Source organism: Pinus tabuliformis, chromosome X (assembly GCF_031772625.1).
Source record: "Pinus tabuliformis cultivar Carrire ecotype Pingquan chromosome X, CPIR1, whole genome shotgun sequence".
Classification (NCBI taxonomy): Eukaryota; Viridiplantae; Streptophyta; class Pinopsida; order Pinales; family Pinaceae; genus Pinus; species Pinus tabuliformis.
The window spans coordinates 1,586,954,020-1,586,960,368 of record NC_142308.1 but is presented as its reverse complement, the minus strand read 5'-3'; positions in this window follow the sequence as shown (position 1 = coordinate 1,586,960,368).

Genomic DNA, 6,349 nt, shown 5'->3' with positions numbered 1-6,349 from the left:
TAAATAGATTAGTCACTGTTCCATTTCCTGTCATTTGAGTTATCATTACTTTGGTGTGCAGAACAATCTGAAACTATAGTGAACATTGACATATGTTGTCCAGTTCCCAGGTTGATGATCTTTTCCTTGAATGCTTTTTAATTGCATCAGTTTACAAAGGGAAGAGTCACTATTACTGTACCCTTGACTGATAAATTGTTGTAGCTTTCTGAGTGCATGATTTGAGTTTTAAGTTCCTTTCTGAAAGTAGATTTTATTCCAAGCACCCATTTACTCTTATATTTAAAGCACTATACTACTAGCATTACTCTGATAAATGACCGCCTCAAACTGAGTACACTCTTTGAGATAACAAATCATTCCTGGATTTACAATTAATGCAGGGTAAATAGAGGTGAAAAATACCCTTTTACTGCTCGACACAAAGCTCCGGAAAAGTCTAGTAAATGTTTTTAAGATTGATTTTGTAGTGTGGACTGAAGAGCTAAGTAAGAGATGACTATTAATTTTACAAATTTCCACACTGGTAATGGCATTATTGAAACTATAGCTTAACATTTTATTAAATTCATGAAATTAATCTTATTTTTGCTAGTTAATCATTTATTTCAAAACATGTGAAATTAAGCATTTAGGAACACGTGGCTTTTTTTTTGAAAGGAAGGCATGTAAACTTAAACATTCGTTAACACTTTGTGTTTAAAATTTTTAAATAGTGAGTAATTTTTCAATTAAAATTCACATTCTGGATTTTAGACATCTGTGGTTCATATCTTTTGAGTTAGTTACCGAAGAACCCACAGTAATAACCATATTTTTTCAACGTTTCAAACTAAGCACGATCTCTGTTTGGAAAACGCCTCAATTGTCGCTAGGGAAAAACATCATCATAGGCAAAAGATTAGAGACGCTCTTGAGATTATGAAACATCCACATAATATTAATAGGGACAATGGTATCGAGATCAGCGGTAGCTGGTTTCCCTTAATCAGATAAATTAAGACAACCAATACATCCTAGGTATAACACTCAGTAGGTAGCTATCTCCCTTCCCTATCCATCTTAGGTTAAAAATTAGTTTTATTACCTTTAGTACTCTTAATAGATAATTAATATTTAATTATAATAATTATTAATCAATTAGATATTAATAGAATGAATATTTATAATATTTACTATTAATTATTAATCATGACTATTATTTATTAGTATTATTATTAATAATTTTAAAAATTATTTATAGTTAGACTAATTAATTCTCTTAATAATCAGATTTAATAATAAATAATTTAAACCCAATTAATTAATTAACCTCGAAATTATTAGTCAAAAATCACATTAATATTCATTATAATTAATAACTAGTAAGTACATTGATTATAATAATTATTTATAACAATAATAGTTATTATAACATTTGTTATAACCAATAGAAATTATAATGTTTATTAAAACTATTAATAAAAATTAGTAGTGAATATTTATAATATTTATTACTAATTATTAATTATTATTATTATAAATTATTAAAAACTATTATCATTATTAATGATAATAATTCATAAAAATTATTATTACTATTAATTAATAAGAATTAATAGTGAATATTTATAATATTTATTATAATAATTATTAGTTATTATTATTATAAATTATTACTATTAATTATTATTATTATAAACTATTATAAATTATTATTATTATTATTATTTGACAAAAATGGTTAGATTTTATTTGAAAATCGGCAAAACAGCTGCCGAGGGCTTAAACACTGATACTTTGTAGATCCTTGTTACAGTCGGCAGGGACAGAAGAATTGGTTTTTGAAAAGCCCGCTGAAAGATTTACACTTTGATTGCAGAAAAGAGGATTGAAGAAGGAGTTACAGCAAAATTCCTCCTTAATCCTGCCTTTTGGGCTTCTAAGAACCAAAGACCAAAGGTAAATCCTAACAAACTTCAGTAATAAATAACAGCATTTACAAAGCATATCAAACTATATTACTGTGGCTGCGTTTTTCTTTTCTACTGTTCCTTTTTTGCTGTTCCTTTTGTGCTGTTCCTTTTGTGTTGTTCCATTTTTTTGCTATTCCTTTTCTGTTGTTCCGTTTTTTTGTTGTTCCTTTTCTGCTGTTTTTTCTGCTATTCCTTTTCTGTTGTTCCTTGGAGTTCTGTTGCTTTTGCTTAGCTTGCAGATAGGAGACCCACCACGCCGGAATGCTGGATCAACCCATGAATCACTGCATTTTCTTTTTGAAGTTGTGATCCAGAATACCAAGTTCGGTAAACAGGCCTTGAGGTGGCCCTCTTGAACTCCCCGACACCTACCCATCACGCCACTTAACGGCAGACAACTCAAAAGTTTCGAACCCGAAGCTTTGGAGGAGCTGAACCAGCGAAGTATAGCGGTCCAGTCCTCTCTAGAATGAAGGAATGTTGCAATCCGATTCAACCTCATTGACTAACAGGGATCTCCTACTCCGGATAGAGGCTAGGTTGGCTGCCTCATCCGCCTGTGAGTTTAACTTTCTCAACACATGATAGAAGGAGATTTTGTGAAACTTGGGTAGCACTAGTCTGATATTTTTGAGGATGGGGGCTAACTGCACCTGAGAAGGGATCTTTTGGGAGTTCATAGCCTGAATAATTAGTCTGGAGTCTCCAAACACTAAGATGGAGAGGAGATTCCTCTTTAAAGCCAAATTTAGACCTTGCCACAGAGCTAGAGCCTCCACTCTGTTGTTTGTTTCATGCCCCAGACCCCAAGCAAAGCGCAGCTTTGTTGAGCCACCTGGGCTTAAGATAACTCCACCGCCACCCGCCTTTCCTAGGTTGCCTTTAGAGGCCCCATTGAAGAAAAGGCAGTGGTCATCCAAAGCAAATCTCCGTTTGATGAATTCTTGTTCTTCCAGATGAATTTCCCAATGAGAAGAGGCTTTAGCAGGAGGAATGAGTCTATTCTGATGATTAGGAACAAGCTCTTTTAACCATTGATCTTCCTCATTGTCCAGAGTCGTGCCATTTCTTATGGTGGGTTTGATTTCTAAAGTCTCCCCAAACTAGGATTTGATCTTAGTGATGATTCTGACTGGGTTGCAACGCTCCTCCCTAAAAATTTTGTTGTTCCTCTCCAGCCACAGTTTCCAGCATGTGAATTTGGGAATCCACATCCAGCCAGTCTTGAGAAGGTTTTGTTTTGAGAGGCGGAATGGGATAACTTGACCCAATTTCGAAAAAGGCCCTGAATATTTCTTGGAATCTCCATATTGTCAGGTCCTAACATCAGGACACCCCTCCAAACTTCTTGAGAAAAGGGGCACAATAAGAACAAGTGGTTAGCCGTTTCTTCGTTTTAAACACAGAGACGGCATCTAGAGGGACCTGCCATTCCACGCTTCCTCAGGTTGTCTCCAGTGAGGATACTTTATGCGCCATAGTCCAAGAAAAGAATTCAATTTTGGGGAGAGCAGGAAAAGACTAGATAAATTTCCATTGAGTTGACTCTAGGGGGATGCTAGGGACAACCATCAAACTTTTGTAACCTTCTGCAGTTGAGTAAGAGCCTGAAAGAGAACCCCACCCTCTTTTGTCCTTAGAAGAGGCCTTTAAGGGAGATTTTCCTTGGAGCAAATCCATCAATAACTTGGCTTCACCATCCAGCCAATGAGGGACCTCCCCCAAATTCCAACCATCCCATAGACTTTCTGCATCATTTGTCCAATTGGAGATGTCCCAAAGGGTTTCCAGATTGCTGGCCTGAAGCCAAACTCTGATATTTTCCAGATCTGCCATCTGATTCAGGGGCTGATCTCCAAGAATCGAGTCTTCCCATATTTTTATTTTTTTCCCATTACCTGGGATCCAATAAAGCTTATGACTGAAATGTTTCATAGCTGTGAGACAGAGTTTGAAAACTGGGGATCCTTTGGATATTCTAGGAGGCTGGTCCAAACACCTCAAACGCTACCCATGAAAGTATTTTTTCCACAGAACTCTCTTGCTCCAACTAGGAATCCTAGAGACAATGTTCCAAAGGAGCTTGGAGCCCAGAGCAAGATTTTGAGCTGCCAGATCCCGCATTTGAAGACCTCCTTCCAAGAATGGCTTCTTAATTGTGTCCCAATTTACTAAATGAAGCCTTCTTTCGTTATTTTTCCCTCCCTCCCACAGAAATCTTCTAAGGAGACCGTCCACTTTACTGATAAAGGTTTTAGGAGCTAGAAGAATGGAATTCTAATAAACCGGGAGACTTATGAGAACAGATTTCATTAGGATTACCTTCCCAGCATTATTCAACCATGAGGCTCCCCAAGCTTGTATTCTGAGTTTTAGCTTGTCTAGCAGGGGCATCCAATGAGCTACCTTAGGATTTGATTTGAAGATTGGGATCCCAAGATACTTAAATGACTCCTAGGTCAAGGTTCTTTCCATTTCTAAAAGCCTTGCTATGTCTGTCAAATCCTTGGTCGAGCAGTTCCAGCCATAGATCATGCTTTTTAGATAGTTAATCTTGCTGCCTGAAACCTCCCTATAAATGTCGAGCTCTTTCTTGAAGGTTCTAGTAGAATTTATGCTAGCTCCTCCTAGTAACAAAGTATCATCAACAAACTGGGCATGATTTATGTCTTTAACATTTTGAGCCATTCTCAGGCCTGGCAGAGTTTGGATCTGTTGACAATAGTCTAGCTGGAAGCTGAGCACAGAAGCTTGAATGGCGTAAAGAAGCAGGGACAAAGGGCAACCTTGTCTTAGCCCCCTTGAGGCCTAGAAGAATTCCGTTGAACGACCATTAACCAGAGGCGCTATCCAAAGGGAGGCAATGCATGCTTTCACCCAAGTTATGAGAGCTTTTGAGAAGCCAAATTTCCCCATCACAGAGAATAGGAAATCATGTCTCACCCTGTCAAAGGCATTTGTCAAATCTAGCTTAATCACCATGCCTTTCTCTTTTCAGTGATAGCTTGAATGAATTGCTTCTTGCACCAGCACAATATTGTCAAGAATCTTTCTCCCTTTTATGAATCCTCCTTGGTTTTCATGGATGACGACTGGCAGGATTTTCTTAAGACGGTTGGCTATTATTTTTGTAATTAGCTTATAACTTGTATTACACAGAGAGATGGGTCTGAATCTGCTCAAATCGATGGCGCCTTTGTCTTTCGGAATCAATGCAAGGAAGGCCGAGTTGGTGTTGCCTCCAATCTTGGTACAGGTCTGAGATTTACAGATCATTCTCAGAAGGTCATTTTTAATTGTAGGCCAACAAGTCAGATAGAACTTTACTGTAAACCCATCACGGCCTAGGGCTTTACCCGGATCCATGCAATCCAGAGCATTTTTAATCTCATTCATACTGATTGGAGCAGTCAGCATGATATTGTCGGAATCTTGGACACAGTGAGGAATAAGATCAATCGGATAGGCTTGAGAATCAATAGGAGGGTATTCCGGGGCAGAATAAAGATCTTTGAAGGAGTGGGCTGCTCGCTTTATGCCATCTGAATCTTTAACCACAGTGTTTTGATAGTGAATTTCATTTACTATTTTGAGGTGCTTGCGTGCTTTAGCTTGCTTATGGAAGTAGCTTGTATTTTTGTCTTTGGCCTGTAACCAAAGATTTCTGGACTTCTGTCTCCAGAACTCTTCTTCATCCCTACTTGCTCTATGGAGATATTTTTGCAGCTCTACTTCTTTTTGAAGAAGGATTTGCGTTACATCGGAGTTCTCCATTTTTAATTGGTGGCCTGCTAAGCTGTCATGCATCTCCTTTCTTTTGGCAGTGGGCGTTTTCAACCTTTTAGCCCACTCCTTGAGCTCCCTTTTAAGTCTCCTCATTTTTTCTTCCCACACAAAGAAAGGGGATCCTTGAACTTGCCGGTTCCAGGCCTCGGTGACCACCTCTTGGAATCCATCTTGATGAATCCAAAGAGAACTGAATCTAAAGGGAATGGGGCCAAGATTTCCATCCAAGGAGAGCTCAAGCAAAATGGGTTTATGGTCAGAGGTGTAGTTTGGTAGAATTTTAGAGGTGGCCATTAGACCACAAGTCAAGAAGGAGGATTGGACAAGAAATCTATCCAGACGAGCAGCAATGTGGCCTGGGCCTAACCTTTTGTTTGACCAGGTGAATTTCCCAGATGTGGGCTTGATATCCTCCAAATCCAAATCTAGAATGAGGTCTTCAGCCCATTCTCTAGTTGTGTCCCTGACCAGCGAGCCCCCCTATTTCTCTTTTGCAGCTAGCGTAACATTTAGATCACCTACAATAATAATATTTTCTAGATTGTGCAAGAAAAGATAGGACTGGAGTGAGTCCCAACAATTTTTTTCCTTAGAGGGTAAAACTAGAG